The sequence below is a fragment of the Chenopodium quinoa genome, unplaced genomic scaffold (genome assembly GCF_001683475.1).
Source record: "Chenopodium quinoa cultivar QQ74 unplaced genomic scaffold, ASM168347v1, whole genome shotgun sequence".
In the NCBI taxonomy this organism is placed as follows: Eukaryota; Viridiplantae; Streptophyta; class Magnoliopsida; order Caryophyllales; family Amaranthaceae; genus Chenopodium; species Chenopodium quinoa.
Window position 1 is genome coordinate 12,320,518 of NW_018744239.1, and position 12,850 is coordinate 12,333,367.

Sequence of the window (12,850 nt, forward strand, 5' to 3'; positions counted from 1 at the left end):
GGGAACAGTCAGATGAACTCCGTTCCAAGCCGGCTGGTGAACACAATGATATTACCCTAGACGACACTCGTCCAAAGCGAACTGTTAAGGTTGGGACAACTGCTTTTGCGAGATTGGGTGCAAACTTGCACAACCTACTGAAAGAATTAAAAGACATCTTTGCCTTTGAAGTAGAAGAGATGTCAGGTGTCAGCCCGGATCTAGCTGTTCATAAACTTGTCGTGGATCCCAAAAAGAAGCCGATAAGGAAAAATAAAAGGAACCACGGTGAGGAAAGAAGTCAGGCGGTAATCGCGGAAGTTAAAAAGTTGTTAGATGCTGGGTTCATTCGGTAATGCTACTTCCCGGATTGGGTGACCAATGTTGTACTTGTTAATAAGCCGAATGGTACCTGGCGCATGTGTGTTGACTACACAAATTTGAACTAGGCATGTCCAAAGGATAGTTACCCACTTTTAAAAATTGACAGTTTACTCGACTCTACAGCCAGCCATGCCTTGATGAGTTTTATGGACGCTTACTCAGGCTTTCATCAGATACCCTTGTGGAAGAAAGATCAAGAGAAGACGGCGTTCATACTGATTAGGGGTTATTCTGCTACACCATGATGTCGTTTGGTTTGAAAAATGCGCCTTCCAACGGATGATTAATATAGTCTTCATTAATCAAATTGGGAGGAATGTAGAGGCGTACATTTATAGTATGACAGTCAAATCCAAGCTACAGACAGATCACTTTGCTGACCTCCGAGAAACGTTCGCCACACTCAAGCGGCGGAAGGTCATGCTCAATCCCAACCCAGAAAAAATACAGGCGGTCATTGACATGAATTCACCTCGCACTGTAAAGGAAGTTAAAAAATTAACATGTTGTCTGGCGGCATTGGGGAGATTCCTCAGCTGATAAAAAGAAGAAGCGGGAAAAATGTGCTTTTGCGAAGGAAGAAGTAAGCTTCCTTGGACATTTTGTAGGAGGAGGCCGCATAAGGATGGATCCTAAGAAAATCCAAGCCATTAGTGATTGGCAAGCTCCGAAGAACGTCTCAGAGTTAAGGTCGTTCTTGGGGTTAGCTAATTACTATCGCCGCTTCATTCAAGGATACTCAGAGATAGCAAGTGCCCTCACGGACTTGTTGAAGAAAGACAACAAGTGGAATTGGTTGGAGAAACAACAAGGGGCTTTCCTCAAGCTCAAAGAAGCAGTGATGAAAGAGTCGGTTTTAGCCCTCCCTAACATCAACAAGCCGTTTGAAGTTTAGACGGATGCGTCCGACTATGCATTGGGCGGGGTCTTTCTCCAAGAAGGCCACCCAGTTGCTTATGAGAGCCGGAAGTTGAGTGGTGCCGAAAGAAGGTATGCTGCCCAAGAAAAAGAGTTGTTAGCCATTGTTCACTACTTAAAGGGGTGGAGACACTACTTGTTGGGGGCAAAGTTCATTGTTCGCACCGATAACACTGCAGCTAGTTACTTCCTCACCCAACCAAAGTTAACGGGGAAGCAAGCTTGTTGGCAGGAGGTACCAGCAGATTTTGATGTGGAGTTCATGTACAAGACAGGACCTAGTAACAAGGTCGCTGATGCTTTGAGCCGTCGCGCCGATCTGGCCCCCCTAAAGAAACTATCCCCATGTCAACCAGCAACGTCACCACCTCAGTCAAAGAGCAAGTCAAGCAACACCTCTCAGAAGACCCCATGACGAACACTATTAAAGGGCTGATAGAAGAAGGAAAGACAAGACGCTTCTGGATAGCAGATGGGCTCATTTACACAAAGGGTAACAAGCTATTCATACCAAAGGCGGAAGGCCTGCGGAAGATGCTCTTAAAAGAATGTCATGATACCCTATTGGCCAGACATCCAGGTTGGCAGAGGACTTTAAGCTTACTCTCTTTGGGGTACTATTAGCCGGGAATGAAAGAAGATGTCATTAGTTACACCCGGACCTGCTTGGTTTGTCAACAGGACAAAGTAGATCGTCAGAAACCTAGAGGTCTCTTAGATCCTCTACCTGTGCCGACGCGTCCATGGGAAAGAATATCTATGGACTTCATCAGTGGTCTCCCCAAAGTGGACCAGTACTCCGCAGTAATGGTGGTGATCGACAGATTCTCAAAATATGCCACCTTTGTTCCCATGCAGAAGGCTTGTGGTGCGAAGGGGACGGCGACATTGTTCTTCAAACACGTCGTGAAGTATTGGGGGTCGCCCCAAAGCATAGTCAGCGACCGAGATACAAGATTCACGAGCATATTTTGGACAGAATTGTTCCAGCTGATGGGGTCGGACTTAAACATGTCTTCAAGCCACCACCCTCAATCTGATGGCCAAACAGAGAGATTCAATGGTCTCTTAGAGGAATACTTGAGACATTTCATTTGCGCCAATCAGAAGGATTGGGTGAAGCTCCTTGATGTTGCTCAACTTTGCTTCAATGCCAAAAAGAGTACTGCATCCAACAGAAGCCCATTTGAATTGGTGATGGGCCAACAACCTATCCTGCCTCACACCATAGCCATACCTGAAGATGGGAGAAGCCGCGAAGCACGGGATTTTAAGCGAGAGTGGCAGCAAAACATGGAAGTTGCTTGCGCATACTTAGAGCGAGCATCGAAAAGAATGAAGAAGTGGGCTGACCAGAATAGAAGACCGCTAGAGTTTAGTGTAGGGGACATGGTGATGGTGAAAGTCCTCCCATAACAGCTCAAGTTCCTTAGAGGAAGAGATCGCAGACTGATCAAAAAATTATGAAAGCCCCATCCGCATCCTCAAATGGATTGGGAAGAATGCTTACAAGGTCGAGCCGCCCACGTGGATGAAGATACATCCCGTCTTCCACATCAGTCGTCTCAAACCCTATCATCCAGATCCAGAAGACAGCAACCGCAACACAAGCAACCACGCCAACATCAGAACCAGGGCAAGAGCCACACCAGCAACGGAAGAGTGAAGCTGTTATTTCTCTTTCTTTAAGTGTATGTTTTGTTTTGTAAGTCGACGAGGTCGTCGACGGCTTAAGTGGGGGAGGATGTTAGAATCCGCCTCTTTCTCTATGTAGTCCCCCCTTCCTTTTTCCTTGTATTTTCCTTATGTAGTGTCTTCTAAGTCTTTCTTTTTGCTTTCTAGGCTCTAGGGAAAATTATTGTGTTACTGTAGTTTCAGTGTTCACTAGTATTTCTCCATGTAATCAATATAAAGCTCTTTATGGGGCGAATGGTTGAATTAATGAAAGCTCCTATCCCGGTTGCCTTGCTTTAAGACTTGTGTGTTGATTTAAGCCTTTATAGATATTGTGCTTGCCTTGTTTTAAAGCATCCCCTCCAAACCAAGAGAATCTCAAAAGACGCCTTCTTTATCGTCGGTCCCGCTTGTGCCCGCTTCGAAATATCGGTCGTCACAAGCCCCGACTCCGCACCCGTTGTTGACGAGTGCTCCCTTAAGATACCTTTGTTCCGTGTTGCTGTGTGCCCACGAACCCCCTCCGCTCTAGGCTTGCGCCCTTGTCGCTAGAAGACAAGTGCGCGCCGCACGATCCGATGTCAAAACTCTCGAACCGTGACACTTTGGCATCACCACATGCATAAATGAGATTGAAATTTGATTAGAGAATCTCACAATCACATAACCGCACAACACCACAAAAGACAGGAATGGATGAAACAACAGGGAAGTAGCAGGGCCGCAGCAACATAGCGACATGTAGTAGAAGAAAAGGGGAAAAAAACTAAAAATAAAAGGTCGAGAGATTATGTTACCTCATGAATTGTTTCAATGGATTAGAAGAGGAACTAAAAAATTGCTTAAATGGAGAAGTTAGAGTTCCCGCATAATTCAGCTATCAAAGTGTTCTAAATATTAAAAAAAAAAAACAATCAGAATTATCGCAAAACAAAGAACAATTCAGCAATCAAAAATATTTTTAATAGAAACGATTTACAATTATCAAAAAAAGAGGATCAAAACAATCATACTCACAAAAGATCGAATACAATTGAAAAAATTAAGCCGAAAAAATCGAACACAAATCGAATAGATTAAACCGATAAAATCAAACACAAATTGAAACAAATTAAGCTGTATAAAATGGAAAAAATTGTATAAATTAAGCATTAGACATTGAAAAAATGTATTTACATAGAAGAATTTAATTGTGAATTCATGAGCTTACCAAAATTTTGTGATGTATTTCCGCCTAAAAATACGCTTGTAAGAGAGAGAAAATGAGAAATAGCTGCACAAATTTTAGATAGAGTGTGAATACTGTGTGATGCGGGAAAAAGAAAAAAGAAAATATAAGCTGCAAAAATTACAGAAATGCCATTATTAAAAAGGATCAATGGTCTAGATTTGTTCTCATATAGGTTAGAGTTCTCACATAAGGGGTGTGTTTTCACAGGATCCCATTTCTATATGTGTGTGTGGGGAATGGATTATGGGAAAACAAATCTTAGGGTGAAAACTGAAAACGATTTATCCTAGCCGTAAATTATAATATAGCGGATGACATCCCATCTAACGTTTATATGCTGATATGCTGATTTTCTCTCTCCTCCCACGAAAACATGTGTTGTTTTCTCTCTCGTCATTTTCTTTCTCCTCAAATCCCCAAAAATCTCCATAATTAGAGCACATTGAAAGACTTTTTCAGCGATTTCCAGTCATTTCTCTCGCAATTTGGTAAATTAAGGTATGTTTGTTCAAGCAACTTAATTTCAGCGGTTTTGTTAATTTATTTTTTTAAATTTTTAAGGAATTTGTTACGAAATTGCATCAATTATGTTTGATTTTTGTTTATGTTCGAAATTGCATCAACATTTTATTTTTTGCTATTTTAGGCCTCGATTTCTGCGATTTTTTTTTCCAATTTTTGGTTCGAATTTTCAACTGCAATTTTGTTAGATGTTTTTCGAATTTCCAATATTTTTGTACTCCAATTTTATTTGATTTTTACTGCAATTTTGTTCAATTTTGTACTGTAATTGTCCGAGGAATTTTTGATATTTTCACTTAGTAAGTTTACCTCTGAAAAATATACTGGAATGTTTGGTTTGGATAGTCCATTGTTAGAGTTCATATGAGATTGCAAATAATATTGAAGCATTTACTGTCAGTTGCACAAATTTGTTTTGAGTAACTTAATTGAGCTGTGTTATTGGGTTTTTTTTATCATCTAATTAGGTTCTGAATCTTAGGTATCATGCTATATGCTTGCAGAATATAGATACTTCAAATCCCGCAGCTTTCGTCAATGGAGAATCGATTCGCTTGTATGTTGGGCGGAAGGTTCAGGTAGTTGTACAGGTGATACAATCTGATGGCAGTTCTTTGATTGGGAAATCAACTGATGATCATCAGCTCGTCATAAAGGGTTCGCCACCAACTCAACCACTTACCAAAAATGTTGAGGCTATTGGTATTGCTAAGAGCAATCAATTGGTTCGTGCAGAAATAATGACCAACTTTGGCTATAATTTTGGTATGTATAGTGAGCTCGTCTCTTTATTGTGTCAACGTGTTTGGCTGTTTATTGTGACAATTATAGGTTTAAATTGCTTAACCTGATTTGCTAGAAATGAAATATCTTTCTTTGTTGCACTGTATGGGATTATTTGTAGGTGTAGTGATTCACATACCCTGTCCCAAGAGACACAACTCCGTTAAGTTGGAAATTTAGTTGTGTCCTTGTGTGTGTTGTCTGGTGGTGTGCTCTTTTCTGAAGTCGGTCATTATGGCTTGAATTACGCGTTGTGTTCTTGTTATATTCCTGTATCATATCCCATCTCCTACTGGCTGCTTTGCTTGAGGGGAGGTTTGGGGTTGTGAGTCTGTGATGTACTAATGTGCTCTTGTAGTGTCTAGGTTTTGATTCACTGAAGCATCTTACGTTGTTAGGTATTGAGTATTAACAAACTACCTACACCCAAAGGGGAAGTATAATGGTGTGTAGAGTGGTGACTGTGTACATATGTAAAATCTGATCAGAGACCACAATATAAATGTTGTACCCCAGGCACTGTATTGACGATATTTGATCGCTGTGTAGTGGTTTAATATGGTGATAATTGTAATTAAATCATCATATACATGGTTTTTTAGCTTGTGTAAAGTGTATCCGAGTATTAGCTCTACTTTTGTGTCGAGCTGTGCTGAAGACGTTATTTTGTTGTTGTTGATGGCCTTGCTGTTGATTCTATACATGCTGATGTGTTGAATGTTAATTGACAAATTCTAAACAAAAGCGTAATAACATATGCAATTCTACTATATGGTAGTTAGTCTAATGACTTATGTTGACTTGATCAAGGCTTTTAATGATTCTTTGTTTTGCGGTTTGTTGCAGATCCACAAAACTATAATCAATTGTGCCAGCTTATTGCAAATTTGCAATTGGTCGAGCACCGTGTAATCACGGGATGTAGGTTCGAATCCTACATAGACTTCTTTTAATACCCTTTAGTTACCCTATTTTTGTATATACCTTAATGTAAATGTTGTAAAGATTGATGTAGTTATCCTATTATTATATATAGTGACCTCTATGTAAATATGGTCAAAATTGAAATAGTTACCTATTTTTGTATATAGTGACCTCTATGTAAATGCTGTCAAATTAATATAGTTACCTTATTTTTGTATATAGTGACCTCTATGTAAAGTGGTCAAAATTAAAATAGTTATCCTATATCTTTATATAGTGACCTCTATGTAAATGTGTTAAAATTGATATAATTGCCTTTTCTTTTATATATATATTGATATTCATTACTTTTATATATAATGACCTCTGTATAAATGAGTCAAAATTGATATAATTACCTTATTTTTGTATATAGTGACCTTAATGTAAATGTGGTCAAAATAGATATAGTTACCTTGTTTTTGTATATAATGACCTCTAAGTAAATGTGATCAAAATTGATATAGTTACCTTATTTTTTAATATAGTGACCTCAATGTAAATGTTATCAAAATTGATATAGTTACTTCATTTTTGTATATAGTGACCTTTATATAAATGTTGTCAAAATTGATAAAGTTACATTATTTTTATAAATAGTTACCTTTATGTAAATGTTGTCAAATTGGATAAAATTGTGTTATTTTCTATATTGTTACCTCTAACCATTGAGTATGTATAAGGAAAAGTTGGAAAGATCATTTGGCTTTTAAATCGTTAGATCTTGTTAGTAATAATGGATGGTTGAGATTTTCTATTTGTAGTTTTCACCATAAGCCCTGTTTTCAGCGGAACTACCCCGTTATATTTATATATATATATATATATTATATGTACATATATATATATGTATGTACATATATATATATGTATGTATATATATATGTATGTATACACACACACATATATATATATTAGATTTCAGAAAAATTGTATAGGTAATTAAGCAATTTACGAATTAAAATTTTTTTCTATATAATTTGGCCCCCCTAAAAAATAATGTTAAGGTCTACCACTGTCCAAAAGTAATATTAAAGTTTTTTAGGGTAAAAATACTCCAAGTGGCCCAATTAACGGGCGACACGTGTCCCTATAGGAAGATGACATGTGTCAAGCATAAAGAGCACCTGAAATGAAAGAAAAGACCCCCTTACATCAGGAGGTCCAAATCCCTAGAAAGCCGCAAAATGGCGCCACTATTGGACACGTGGCATCACCTGATTGCGCCGTTAATCAGAGCCCAGCTTTTTAGGGCATTAACCCTACAGGGGCAAACATTTCCACCCCTATAAATACCCCAATCATTTATGATGGGAGGGGTAGATTAAGACATATCATTCTAAGAGCACTAAAAGCTCCAACTTCTCTCTACTTTCTCACTCTACATTTATTCCGTTTCCGGTCACTAACTTGATCGTTGGAGACAAATGTTCCGTCAAACGGAATATTCGTTATTTTGCATGTGTCCGCGTCCATCCGACCGTGTTCAAGACCAGTATCTTGAGTGATTCCAAAAAACCCGGAAACATTTGGCGCCATCTGTGGGGATACTCGTCTGAAATGGCTAAAGATGGTCAAACACCCAGTCCTAGTGAGGACGGACATGTAGAGAATCTCATTGCTACAATCAACATAAGTGATCCTCTGACTGCTTCATTCCATGAGGCCGAGGATCCTCCGGTGACTGTTGGTTCCTTGAAGGCCGCTTTGAGCAAGCTCCGAAGGTAGCTTGATAGTAAGATCCCTTCTTCTTCTAGACAGCCTTCCAGAAGGGAAGGAGAAGGTGCTCAAAAGAAAACTCAGAGCAAGGCGGTCAATGTTGAAGATGCTGGGAATACCCCATTCCGACGACATGCAAGGTCACCAAGGGTGCCTCGGACGAACTTATCCAGGCTCCTTGAGAAAACGCAATCGGCTGGGGGCAGATCGGGTAGCCTCTGAGGCACCTAACCGAGCCGTCCCAACGCTAGAAGGATGTGAGGGATTATCTCCAATACAAGCGGCGGGAGCAGGCACACTACTCGAACACTGCCTCCACTCCTACCATGCCGGATAATTTCTTAAACCACACCCTTTCCAAGCATACATGCTCGGCCAGGACCAGCAGAAGTCAAGCTCATCGCACTCCAACTCAAGTTCCTCTAACTCAACCACTCTAATACCAGATGCCCCAGAACTATGGCACAATTCTGCCACCTGCTCCCCCTATCTTTGGACAGTACGGTCAGTATGGCCAGCCGTATGACCAGGCAACTTCCCTGGGCGGACCGGCTGCACAACCTCAGCCCATTGATTAGCAAATGCGCTTGTTGAATCTTGGTGACAAGACGCCTCCGTTTTCTCAAGAAATTCTCAACTCTCCCCAACCAGCAAAAGTGAAGAGTGTACTTGTGGGTGCCTATGACGGTACGAGCAACCTAAAAGAGCACGTTACCTCGTACAAAAACCTGATGAACCTACAAAGTGTGGATGATGCCACATGGTGCAAATGCTTCCCGGCCACCCTCAAGGGTGTGGCACAAGACTGGTTCAGTAGTCTTCCGGCCGGATACATCAATTGTTTTACAACTCTCAGTTTGTTATTTGTTGGAAACTTCTCCTATAATATCCCACCCCAGAAGACTAGTCTTAACTTGGCGACCATCGTCCAAGGAAAGAAAGAGGGGTTGCGCTCGCACGTCTAGAGGTTCAATAAGGAGAAAGCTCAAATTCAGAATTTTCAGGATAAGATGGCCTACTTGGAGTTCCTTCGAGGTTTAAGGCATAATGGTTTCAAGTTTGACTTGGTCAGGAAAAAGATTCGGACATACGTAAGTGTTCTGCGGGAGGCCAAATCATATATAGAGGCACTTGATTTTTGTTCTCTTACGATATTAGAAGAGCCGACCAAGGGGGCCGAGAAGAAACAACCTTCTCGGCAAGACTTGGCCGGTAAAAAGAAGGAAGGAAGCAACCAAAGAAAAGAAGTTTGGGTGGCCGACTGCCAACAGACAAAATCAAAGAAAGCCAAGACCTATGAGCCCCAGTATGAGTACAACAAGAATTGCTATTTAATCTTGATGGAGATAAAAGACAAGTTCGAGTTCGAGAAGCCACATCCTTTGAGAGGGCCGACCCAGTACAGATTCAAGAACAAGTATTGTCATTACCACAAAGATGTGGGGCATGCTCAACTCGTACGTTCTAAAGTCCAAGTTCACCTACTCTCGGACAGACAATAAATCCTAGAAGAAGAGAAACAAAGAAAAAGAAGATGATGGAAAAAGCACTGATTCAGTGTTCGTGGCCGTTATATCAGGCGGCTTTGCTGCAGGTGGCCCGACCCTGAAAGGAATTAAGAAAGATCCTTGGAATTTTGAAAATGTGACGCACACCAAAGGGGTAAAGGCTGAGCCCTTCCCAGAAGCGACAGTCTATGAGACGGACCGAGGCAATATCAAAGCCACTCACAATGACCTCAAGGTGTTCATCTTGAAAGTCGCAAATTTGAAGGTTGGACGAGTGCTAATAGACACAGGCATCTCGTTAGATATAATCAGTTTAGCATGTTTGAAGAATCTGAAGTTCCCGGAGGACACCCTGAAGGATATATCTCACCCGTTGGCTGGGTTCGGTGGGAGTATCATTCACCGGGTCGGATGGATAGACCTGCCCGCCCGATTTGGAGAAAAGGGAGAGGGAAGGGACATGGTCGTCCTCTTTCTAGTTTTTAAAGAGCTTAGAGGCTACAATGTTATCATCGGCCGCCTAACTTTGACATCAGCTAAGGCAGTAATTGTCCCTCATTTGATGCTGATGAAGTTTGAGCGGTCAGTCGGAAAGATAGGTTCCATTAAGGGAAATAAAAAAATGGCAAAGAATGCAATTCGTTGGTCGTGAAGCCAACAGCGCGCGGACATAGGAAAGCGTCCGAGCGAAAGTCCGAAGAAGGGTCACTCCAAGCATACCAGGTCGGCCAGAAGCACAAGTCGATCAAGAAAGAGCAAGCATGTCTGCTAATGACCGTCGGCCGACCAGAAGAGTTAAGGCCACAGCCGGCCGACGATCATACGGACATAATGCTTGACCTAGACCAGCCTGATCGGATGGTCAATGTGGGCACTATGGCCATAGGCTTGCTTGGAGATGACTTGGTGAGTCAGTCAAGAGATTTCAAAGATGTGTTTTCTTTCGAACTTCATGAGATGCCGGGTATCAGCCCTGACTTAGCTATTCACAAGCTGGCTGTGAATCCGGTTGTGAAGCTTGTTCGACAAAAAAAGAGAAACCATGGTGAAGAAGGAATCAGGCGACCGCAGAAAGCTGTTGGATGCCGATTTCATTCGGCAATGTCACTATCCTGATTAGGTAGCAAATGTAGTCCTTGTTAAGAAGCCGAATGGAATTTGGAGAATGTGCGTAGACTACACCGACCTCAACAAGGCATGCCTAAGGGTAGCTTTCCCTTGCCAAAATTGACTGTCTGGTTGATTCAACGATCGAGCATGCCCTGATGAGCTTTATGGATGCATACTCCGGATTTCATCAAATTCCTTTGTGGGAAGAAAATAAAGAGAAAACAGCGTTTGTGACCAAGCAGGGGCTATATTGCTACAAGGTTATGTCATTCGGCCTGAAGAATTCCCCTACCACATTTTAAAGACTTGTGAATACGGTCTTAAGAGATCAGATTGGCCGGAAGATCGCCGAATAATAGGTCGTGGTCTACTATCCTAGATCAAATCAATAATTTATATTCCTAATCTTACTCTACCAAGTTTACACAAGATAGTGGAAAGCTAGGGTCGAACCACAAGGACTAAGTGTGTTTATTTGAGCTAATTAAACTAGTAGGAAAGTTGTGAGAAAGAGAGAGAGAAACGACTAAAACACTACTACAAGCAATCGACAAAAACTAGGGAAATTGGAATCCAATTACAATATTGAATTCAATAACAAATTACGACTAAAAGATCATGATCTCAATTACGAACAATCAACACATTCAACTCACTCCAGCGCAATTAAACATGTTAATTTATACTACTAAGCTAATTCACTCCCACACAACTAGCCTAGCAAAGGTATGGAAGAATCTAGACTCTCAATCAAATCACTTCCGCAAAATTGATTGAAAGCACAAGTAAAAACCTAGAATCAATTAGCTAGAAAGATTCTAATCAATGTAAGCATCATCCACACACAATAATCAAAAATCAATTGCATACTAATCATAATTAATCATTCAATTCATCAACATAACCTTCATCCATATCCCTAGAACAAAATCTAAGCAATCATAATGAAGAAAAACATGGAAAACAAGGTAAAACAAGAATTAAAGCAAGAATCAAACAACTAATCTAATTATCTACTCTAATCAACAAAAAATTAAGCAAAAACAAGAATAAAGGAAAGCAATAAAGGTGAAAGAAAGTTAGAAAAAACTCATTGAATAGATGAGAAGAGAATCCACAAAATTGCTTCTTCAAGCTCTAAAATCTCCATTGAAATCCCAAGCTTCTCTCTCTAAAACTACTCCTAAATTAGAGAGAGAAATTCCTAATCTAAGCCTAATCCTAATTAGAGGAGAGAGAAAATGTAAAAATCTTCTCAAGGAAGTCTTCCCAAAAGCCCCCACAAAAATAGGATTGTACACTCTTTATATTACAAGAAGAAAACGGAGAAAAATCGAAGATTAAACGCTAAGAAAACCCAAAAGGCCGCGCCCGCGCTCGACAAGGCTGCGCCCGCGGTGAGGCATCTCCAGAGCATCTACAAGAATCTAGTCAAAACTAGAAACACACTGCAGTCGTGCCCACGATGGCAGTAGCCACGCCCACGGTGGCCTGTGTTGTTTGCTGCCGCTTGGAAGGATGCTCGGGGGGTTCTAGCCTTAAGCGCTGCAATTGCTCAACTTCTTAGATTCTTCTTAGCTTCAAGGCTTCTTCTATTGAACTTTCGGCTTTCACTCGGGTCGTAAACATCGAGGAAAGTGCCAAGTACCTAGAAAAATAGAACAAGAGAGAAAAGAGTGAAAGATCACATAGAAAAGCACGTAAATCAAGCTAGAAACCAAGAAAAAAGCACATTGTTCACGACAAAGGCCTAAAAACATAAACTAAGACTATATTAACTAAAACAAGACTAAAAGGACTAGAAATAACCAAGAATGACCAAAATAAACCTAAAACTAAGAGAGAAAAACACCCTAAAATGTGTCATAAATGACTCTTATCACCGGAACATGGAACTTATATTGATGATATAATTATTAAATCAAAGAGGTCGGCCGAACATTTGAAGGACCTCCGAGAAACATTAACCGAACTCAGGCGGCATAAGATGATGTTAAATCTAAAGAAGTGTGTCTTTGGTGTTGAGTCCGACAAATTTCTTAGATTTTTAATTGATCAG